Source organism: Coffea arabica, chromosome 7e, assembly GCF_036785885.1.
Source record: "Coffea arabica cultivar ET-39 chromosome 7e, Coffea Arabica ET-39 HiFi, whole genome shotgun sequence".
Taxonomy (NCBI): domain Eukaryota; kingdom Viridiplantae; phylum Streptophyta; class Magnoliopsida; order Gentianales; family Rubiaceae; genus Coffea; species Coffea arabica.
Window position 1 is genome coordinate 18,975,697 of NC_092323.1, and position 9,840 is coordinate 18,985,536.

A 9,840-nucleotide genomic window follows, 5' to 3' on the forward strand; every position below is an offset into this window, starting at 1 on the left:
GTTTGTCTTTGGTGGTAAGAATACCATTTAAGCATTGAAACAATGGATTGAAATCAAGAAAACGCCTTGGTTTTGTGAAGATCAGGCCATTATTCATGGTTCAAAAAATGTGTGGGAGTATGAGCAATAAGTCTCTTCTTTTGGTTAAAAAGAAAGTTAAAAATTTTCTTCCAGAAATCCTCTAATCCATCAAGATTAAGACTTTTTTTTTTCCCTTATTTCATTTTCTTATCCTTTCTCTTCTGCATTTTAATTTGTTACAAAAACTTTCATCTGCTTTGTCGGAAAACATATTATCTTTTCCTTTTTAGTTTCTGCCATTAATTTTTCTTCCTCCTTGTGTCCATTCTTTCACCCCATCAACTTCTTCCAATTACCACGTCAAATGGAACAGTTAGGCAATCATATAAGTTTGCACTGTTCAACAAGTGGAAGACTTGGTCCCTACCTTAATCAGATGCTGTACCAGCATTTGGAAGAATATGATGGGGTGAAAGAATGGATACAAGGAGGAAAAGTTGAAAGTAGGCCCTTTAAGAGGAGACTCACTGCTCTGCCACCAGAGTCATGTTACCACTCCTTATAAATGTGTTGATTGGACCATTTTTGTACCTTGAAACTTCACCTGGAAATCAAGGAAGAAGGTTAAAAGGAAAAACAATTAGAAAATAAAACATGGAAGATAAGGGTCTCTAATTAGGAAAGAAACAAAAATTAAGGGTAGCGTAGACATTTTCAATTACTTCGGATAACTTTCTACCCTTCATATGTTAGATATTCTTTTTAATTAGATTTCGTGATCTACGAAATCACCTTAAAATTTCAACAAGTAAAGGTTCTGAATCTTAAATTTCATCCTTTCCTTGTTCGAAATTTTTTTGCCTACAAGTTGATGCATTCGCATAGAACCAGACCACAACAAAAGCTACTCAGACATAGAGAGTTCTAATTGTGAGCATTGTCTTTTTTGGTCAAAATTTGAGTTTTCTCCCACTTTGTTCCATACTCGTTTTAGGGATTTATGAATATTCTTCTAAACTTCGTATTCTTATTCTTCTTCACAATAGTAAAATTGGCTTTCCTCCGTCCGTGACCATTAATTAGTCTAATTGATCAGACTGCGAAACTCAGACTGTCTTTGCCTTTTGTTATCTTTCTTCAATACTTTATTAATCTTACTGGTTTTTTTCAAATAACTCGGGCATATAGGTTGAAATTTCAAAATGTAGAGGTTTTGGATTCTAATTACCTTTCTTCTCTTTCGTTTTATAAATCCCATCTCTTCTTTGCTAAAAAAATTTTTTTAAAAAAAGTCGGACCATATGCCAACACATCGGGTAACCACATGCTAATTCTTGGTGAACAAATTCAACAGAATCATTGGATTGTCCAACAATAATCTCAACATCATTTAATAATGAACTAGGTGAAAGTTTATTTCCGTCAGCTGTCAACTCTATCATCACAAGGCGCTACAAACAAGCTAGCGAATGCAAAGATTTTTCAGTGTGGTGAGTCAATTACAGCAGGCAAATTAAGGTCCTATTTGCTTATCAATCATATAAATAGCCCCTCACATATTTTGTTTTGGCACCTTTTACGTCCCTCATATATGAAATGATGATTTTTTATCATTCGCAAATGGAATCGGCTCATTTCTACTAAAAATCTTGCCAGGAAAAAAAAAAAAAAAAATCACGTGTTGCCCGTGTCTCACAAACTTTAGGAGAAAAATCAGAAGACTGCAGGGAAAAGGGGAAAAACATCCCTCACATTTCCTTCTTTTTCGTCCTATTTTCCCATGCCAAGAATGTGGCAACAGCCATAGCTACCTTCGGTCGCCATGCTGATGGTATTGCAGTGTACTTTTTGTTTTTTCAGTTGACTTTTTCCTTTTTTGCTTCCAGTCTTACTGGGATATATCTTCATACACTTATTTATTAAATTCTTTGTTCTAATAATTATCTTTTTACTCACTTTACCCTTAAAACTACTGGTCAAATATAATAGAGTTTGTTAATTCAAGTGAAACAACATAATTAGCCCCTAAAATTATTATCATTTTACCCCCCAAAAACTATAGCATTATTATCAATTTACCTTTTTTTAGGGACTTTATCTTACCATTAAACCAACTTCAAATATTGAATGATTATAAACAAAAGCACCTTCCTTTCTTGTATAAATAAAAAAATAAAAAATTTGGAATAGCTCTTCTCCTTTATTTTACCCTTTTTAATACCAAGAATGAAAGTCAAAAGTGTTCTTCTCTTTTTTTTTGCACTCTTATTTAATATTATATATATATATAGAGAGAGAGAGAGAGAGGAGGGAGAGAACTCAATTTTGCAAATAAAAAAGAAAGAATATAATATTCTCATTACTTTAAAATGACTCCTGATATACCCAATTCCAACCCCAACGGCCTTAAAATAAAGATAATATTGGATTTTTCCTTATTTTCTTTTTTTTTCAAAAATGATTTTTTTTATCTCCTTCTATCCTATCTCTTTTCTTTTTCTTGGTTTTAATAAGAGTGAAAAGAGTTGAGAAAACCCTTTTAATTTCTTAGTACTCTTAGTTTGAAAAACTGGAAAATAATCATTCCAACTTTTTTATTATGTTAAACCACAAAAATTCTTTAATATATTATTTTCAAAATTCATATATCAAAGTTAATATGGAGGAGAAGTAACAAGAAATCCATACATAATAGGAAAAAAATGAAGAAGAAAGAGAAAATAAAAAGGATCATTGACAATGTTTAATAATGAGGGTACAATTGACTTTTTATTAGAGACACACATTTGACTAGTTGTCAACAGGAGGTAATTTGTTTGTCTTATACATAGGGAGAGTAATTTGCAACTTTACCGTAATTACATGGGGGCAATATGTAATTAAGGCTTTTTTTGTTTTCTATTTGTAGAAATTTGAACAAAAACAAGAAACAGTGTTTGGTAAAATTTTTCTTACTTTAGAAGAAAGAGAATAAAAATCAACTTTGTTTTTAAAACACCAAAACGTGCATTTTTGAGTTTTAAAAACAAAGTTGATTTTTTAAATGTTTCTCTTTTCCGTAAAATATAAAAAAATTTTACCAAACACTATTTTTGTTTTTGTTCAAATTCTACAAATAAAAAAAAAAGATGTAGACACCAAATTTTTGTCAATTTTTAATATTTTCTCAAGATTTTTCTATTTAATGAATTATTTATTTTCTAACATTTTAATGTGCATTTTTCTCATTTTTGCAGGTTTGCTTGAAAAAAAAAGAGAGAAAAGAAAAGAAAAACAAACCAAACAAAAAAAAAAAAAACACAACAAACAACAAAAAGAAAAAAAATCATCATAATCATTTTCTCTACCAAAACAACTAGTAACCCATTCCACACTCAATTGCCATGCACCTTTCTTTTCATTGGCAGAAGTCATCATTTCGGAAGATTGAGCACACAAGCTCCATTTTGGCTACAAGTATCTCTCGGCTCTCTTTGGCTGCCACAGGAGACAAGCCACAACAAGAAAAGAAAACTCCCTGGGTTCTCCCTCTCGGCTCCCTCTCTTTTTTCCAGCAAACTCAACACACAATTCAGAAACAAGGAGGCAGCCGCCGGTTGGACAAAGAGCCTGGAGCTTCCTCGAAATTTTAGTCAAAGGACCACAACCTCATTGAGGTATTCTTTCCAGCTTTTCCTTTTTTTAATTAATTAGATTAAATGCATGTTTGGCTACCTATTTGTCTCTTTCTTTCACTGATTTTGTTGCTATTGTGGTGTTGTTGAAGTTTTTTTGGGACAAGCCTGGATGAAATTAAGAAAAAAGAAACGATGCTGTGAATGCATGCCAAATGCTTGATAAAATGCCGAAATGGAAAAACGGATTAAAAAGCTGAATATTCTGCATGTTGTTGTCAAAACGGATGACCGTTAGCTAGCACCGGGCTTGGAAATGTGTGCTTATCTAATTTTTTTGGAGTTTTGAGCTTTAAAGACATTAGAATAATTTTCTTCATTTTTGGGGCTGTTTTGATTTAATGCATCCTTTTGTTGTTGTTTACTTGTCAAACTAAGATTATAGTTGTATTGTGGAAGTTATAAGGAGGGTTTTGGTATAATTTTTATGATTTTTGGTGAAGATTTGAGGGTTTTAAAAGAATAAAAACTGAACTGATTTCTTGGCATTTTGACCACTTTCGGCTCATTTTTTGTAAAAACTAACTCCGGAATTGGATTCTACGCGAAAAATTGAGTTGGGGTGTGTATTTTGATAATTTTTGTGATCGGAAAAAATTCGCCGGCGACCGGTGGTGGCGGCGCCGGCAGCCGCCATGTCAGCCATGGTTGGCGGTGGCGAGGAGCTTCAGCCGGCCAGGCAAGAAAAAGAAGAACCGGGATGGTTGAAGAAGAAGTGGAGGAAGAAGAAAGAAAGAAAAGAGAAGAAGAAAAAGAAAAGAAAGGAAAGAAAAAAAAGAAGGTGGGTTGGGCTAAAATTTTTAGTGGGCTTGTTTCTTAATATCGGTTGGGCTAGAAGGTCAGACTCATGCTTCTTTTTTGGTTGGGCTTGAGGGATAAAAAGACGGGCTGGCCTGCTCGTTTCTTTTGGGTTTCGGTTGGACTTAGGTAGTATCCGGCCCAAAATAATAAAATAACGGCCCGATGGCCTTTCTTCTCCCAAATCAGAAACCGAATTTTGCACTTTGGCCCCTAATCTTTGGAGTAGTTTTCACTGCGGCCCAGAACATTTTAAATTCCTTTCAACTCGGTCCTTAAATTAATTTCACTTTGGTCCCTGAATTTTATCTTTCATTTAATTTTGACCCCTGAACTTTGAAAAATATAATTTTTGTCCCCCAAAAGTTTTCAATTTTTGCAATTCAGTCCTTGGCAAATTTTGGCTCTCTTTATTATGATTGTTTATTTTCTTCAATAACTAATTATGTTACTTTTGAACATATTCAACCTGTAATTTTTAGATGTTTTAAATTTCTTTATGTTTGACATATTAGCGTGAGCTTAGTACTTTTATTATTATTGGTTTTTTCAATTAAATTGGTGCCATGACTCTTTTGTTCATTGTGAGTATAAATAGGACAATTTGACTCCATTTAGTTACCACTTCAAACGGGAGGTACCCCTATTTTTATTATTTCAATATCAATTACGTGCTCTTATGTGCTCTTATGTGCTCTTATGTGTTCCTATGTGTTTATATTTTTATATGCTTTATTTATTTGATTTAAATATTCATTCAAATTTTCTTATATATGTTAGTTAGTTTTTTATAATGATTCGAGAGGTATTTAAATACCTCAAAAATGTAATAGATAGGATAATTAGATTTGTTTTATTATATTTTTCCCTTCTAGATTGTAGTTAGGCGCTCCCCGATGTAATAGATAGGTTGCGTGTTTATGTGGTTTATGTGTTATGTGTTTTATCCGCTTTTCTTAGGATTTTGGCATCTAGATATTATGTTTACGTGTTATGTGCTACGTGCTCTTATGTGTTTATTTGTTTTAATTTATGTTTTATTTGTTTCACTATGAATTGTTAATGCATGACGTCACCACACTAGTCCAACGCTAGTTGTGGTTTCTCCCTCCGCTTACTTGCTAGTCCAACGCTAGTAAGGACTTTTAGAAATGGGCCAGTCCAATGCTAGACCCTTTAGGTCATCTTGCGCTAGATTCATCTTTGTATGCTATTCACTACATTTTCATGCATATTTTCATTTTTAGGATCTTTTCTCATTTGCATGATATTCCCTATTATATTATCCCCTACCCGCTATAGGTGCTAATCATGTCATTTAGAATTGCATCTCATTTAAGCTAGTTCATTTGCTTGTTCATGTTAGGATAATTATTTTTTCAAACATGGGAAATGGGTGATTATAACTTTCTAGTTTAAGTACCCTATTAATCCATGTATAAGAAAATTATGTCACGAGTTTTGCCTCCCGTACCCTTTATGTTGCATTCTCCTTTTCTTTGATCACTTATATATATGTATATAATTTAATTTCTTTTCTTTTATTTTAATTTCATCATTTGCATATTCGTGACACTTTCAAGGAATCATTTTGGCCTTCGCAATTAATGCGATTGGTTCAATTAAACCCCTTGAATGAACATTTTGTCCCTTTCGATATATTTAGATTTGCATCCATATAGGAAACATCCAAATATGATAAAATTAAGGGTTAGATTAGGAAAATTTTGACTAAACCTCGCAACTAACTTAGACTAGGTTGAAAGGGTGCCTTAGGTTTGAGTCAATTGAACCTTTGCCTTCCCTTTCTTCAACCGTGACTCCCGAACCCATTTTCTCTTGTTTTCAAAGACCTGGAGTTGTCAAAAAGGGTTTTATTTTATTTTACTTTATTTTTGGGTGACTTGGTACACCAAAACTCCATACCAAGTGGCGACTCCTATTTTTTTCTTAAAAATCCTTTTAGACTAAATTTTGGACCCAAATTGTCGCATACTTTTAAGTCCCATTCTAGGTCCTTTTTCATTTATTATTAATAAATCACATCTTTTTATAAAACACTTTCTTTTTCCATCTTGTAAAAAATGGGGCGCGACAACTTGGCGACTCCACTGGGGATGTTAGAGAGTCCAAGCACTTGGCTTAGTCGTCTTTTCTCTTTTTAACCCTTATATTTATCATATTTGGATGTTTTAGGTTGTTTTTTTTTCTTTTTTAGGATATTTTGCATTTCACACTCGTAATCGTTCCTTGTCTTACGTGTATGTGATGAATGGCTTATTTATTTATTTATTCGTATCGCGCTTTGCATTTGGGTGGGGGAAAATATCACCGTAGAGCCTCCACACGTGTTTTAATTATAATCTCTCCCCTCAAAAGGAAGCACTTCATACGTGCATGCATTATTTTTACCCTATTTTTATTTTTCTCGTGGGCGCCATCCCACATCTCCTTGTAGGATTAGGATCGATTTCCTTAGGTAGGCGGATGGTGTGCTCTGCGCCCATAGCGATGCCTAAGGGATCACTCAAGCCACCGACCGAAGGTTTTGGGATTGATGACCCTTAACTTTTTGGTCTGAAGGTTTGGGAGCCTGAAACCTTATCGAGTCTAGATGCATTAGTAAGCCAAACCTCATGCATCCATATTAGAAATTACCTAGGATAGAGTCAACCTATCCAATTAGGAGCACTAAGCACGAGGGGAGGGATTTCACCCCTCTTTCTTTGCTTTATTTACTTTTCATTCTTGTATCATTTATTGTCACAACGTGTTATATGTTGAACTAACATCTCCTTGTTTTCCCTTTTTCTGCATACACAAACTTTAGAAATAAGAGTCCTAACATGGTACTCGCTTAAGATAAGACCGCCTCTTATATCAAGCATGTTTAAATTTTAGTCAATTGCATATGCATATATACTGCACATCATTTTAGGCTTACCCCGGCATTTAAAGGGGGCACTTTTAGGTCACATTTCAATTATTTCATTGTATATTTAATATGCTTTAATAAATTGTCATCATGCATTAACCATAGAGGGAATGCCGCATAGGGAATCCTACGTTAGGCATAAACCGCCTTGTGTCTCGGATATATAATCCAATGAGACTTGCACGTTTATATTTTTGTACTATCCAAAGGGGTAGTGCACAAGGTAAGGTAGGATTCGATCCCTTCCGTGTGACAGCATTGAAAATGATGGAACAGTTTTTACGCATTAGAATATGAGCCTTTAATAATCACTTTTTGGTCATTTTATCAGAATTGGTAAAATTCCCTTGCGTAAAGGACATTAAGTTGAAGAAATTCACAAATTCCTCATTGTTGAGATGATAAGTATGTTAAGGCCAAATCTTGATTTCCGAAGGCTCATAGACTAATGAATCACAATGAATTTTTTTGAAACTACCAATGGGCAGACAATTCCATCGATTTTGATAAATCATCAATTTCATTCATTCCATTTTTACATCTAAGATGATTGAATCGATTTTTTTTTATAGATCATTCGATCCTTACAATTTTGCTCATTTTTAATTTCATTTTGGATAAATCATCAATTTCATTCTGTTCATTTGGTCAGTGATCCAGTCGATTTTTGAATAAATTGTCAATTTTATCCAATCCATTTGACCAATTTATTCATTTTTAGGACAATACAATCAATTTTGAATTAATCATCAATTTCATTCAATTCATTATTCATTTAATCAATTTTATTTATTTATTTATTTATTTTGAATAAATTCTCAATTTCATCCAATCCATTGGATCGGTTTTATTCACTTTCAGGATAATCCAGTCAATTTTTGAACTAACTATCAATTTCATTCAATTCATTTAACCCCTTTATTCTCTTTTAAAGTTTCGATCTATGGTTCACTGAAGAAACTAGTCGAGACATTTCAATCCTCAAAAAAATAATAATAATAAGTTTTTCACACTAAATTGATTTTGATATCATTTTATGTGTCAATCAAAGCAATCAATCCATTCGGACTTTGTCCTCATTTTGTTAGGACAAAATTGTCTTTTGTCACTACAATTATCTTTTTTTTTCAAAATTTGTCTTTTAATTGAATCTCAATAAGTCAATCGGATCCGTCAGGTATTGTATGGTGCCTATCCCAGAGGATTGCATTTTTCATGCTAGGCCAACCCTTGGCATAAAAGGGCTCCCCCATAGGACATGCATACCGATTTTATAGTTTTGCTTACTAATTCTTGGTATTTTTCTTTTCTTTTTCCCCCTCCCCTGCATTTATAAAAGTTGTTTCAACAGGGTAAAACTATTTTTCCTATATCTGATAATATTTTTGGTCTGATAAATTTTGAAAATTACAAGTGTTACTTGATTTTTGGACAGATCCTACAATGTAAAAAAAAAAAAAAAATGAATGATGATGAAAAAAATGAATGAAAAATCCATTTGAAAACGCTAGTGTAAAGTATCTCAAAAATCTTTTGATTCATTGTTTCTAATATATTTTGTCTCAAAAGATAGAAAGAGAAAGTGTGTATATATTTGAAAATGTATTCTTTAGAGATTTTTATTTGCTCACATGTATTATATTTGACAAAAAAAAATAAAAAAATAAAAAATCAAACATTTGAATAATAAAGTTTTTATTTAGACAATTATTGTTTTGTATATATTCATTCTTTATTTGCTCATTGAGAGATTTCATGATAGATTTTAAGGAATAAGGCTAAATTGAAATTTTTCGACCTCTTGTTCGAAATTCATGAGTGCATGTCAAATTCCCAAAATTCTTTGCATACACTAGATTTGTGGCCTAAACTATTCAATGAGGATAGTCGAAAATAAAAGGGGTCATTCAAATTTGATAGCTTGTCATAAAAGATCAACCCCAACACTTTTCATTTTCATTTTTTGTCCACTTTTATTGAACCTCCAAGATCAGTCGCATTGGCTGACTAGCTTCAAAGTGAGATAATTTTTTCCGTGAAAATGTCCGGTGTGTCTAACCAGATTCAATCCACATCTAAGTGAAAGCAAAAATGCACATTACTTCTTATTTTGTTTTGAAAATTTGGAATGATACTTTAGACTTTCGTCTCTCTATCTATACATATTCTATCATTTATTTCCCCATTTGAGACTACAAAAAATAGAGTTTCGTTTCAAATAAAAGCCTCAATGATCATGACCCTCCACGGAAAAATTTTCGAATGTCAAATGGAAATGGGTTTTTCCAACGGGTTATTCTTTACTTTGGTTGTCATGAGAAATAAGAATGATGCTTTGGCCATCGTTTTCTACCATCTAAACACTTTTATCCTTTGCATCCTCATTTGAGCCTAAATTGGTGGTTCGTTTCA

At 32.8% G+C, this 9,840-nt stretch overlaps 1 long non-coding RNA gene across 1 annotated transcript; it reads left to right on the forward strand.

Annotated features, from left to right (window-relative positions):
• Positions 1 to 3,337: 3,337 nt before the first annotated feature.
• LOC140010879 (uncharacterized) lies at positions 3,338 to 6,218 on the forward strand. Its single transcript, XR_011818042.1, has 2 exons — positions 3,338 to 3,677; positions 3,788 to 6,218. It is a non-coding gene; the product is annotated as an uncharacterized lncRNA (long non-coding RNA).
• The last annotated feature ends 3,622 nt before the right edge of the window (positions 6,219 to 9,840 follow it).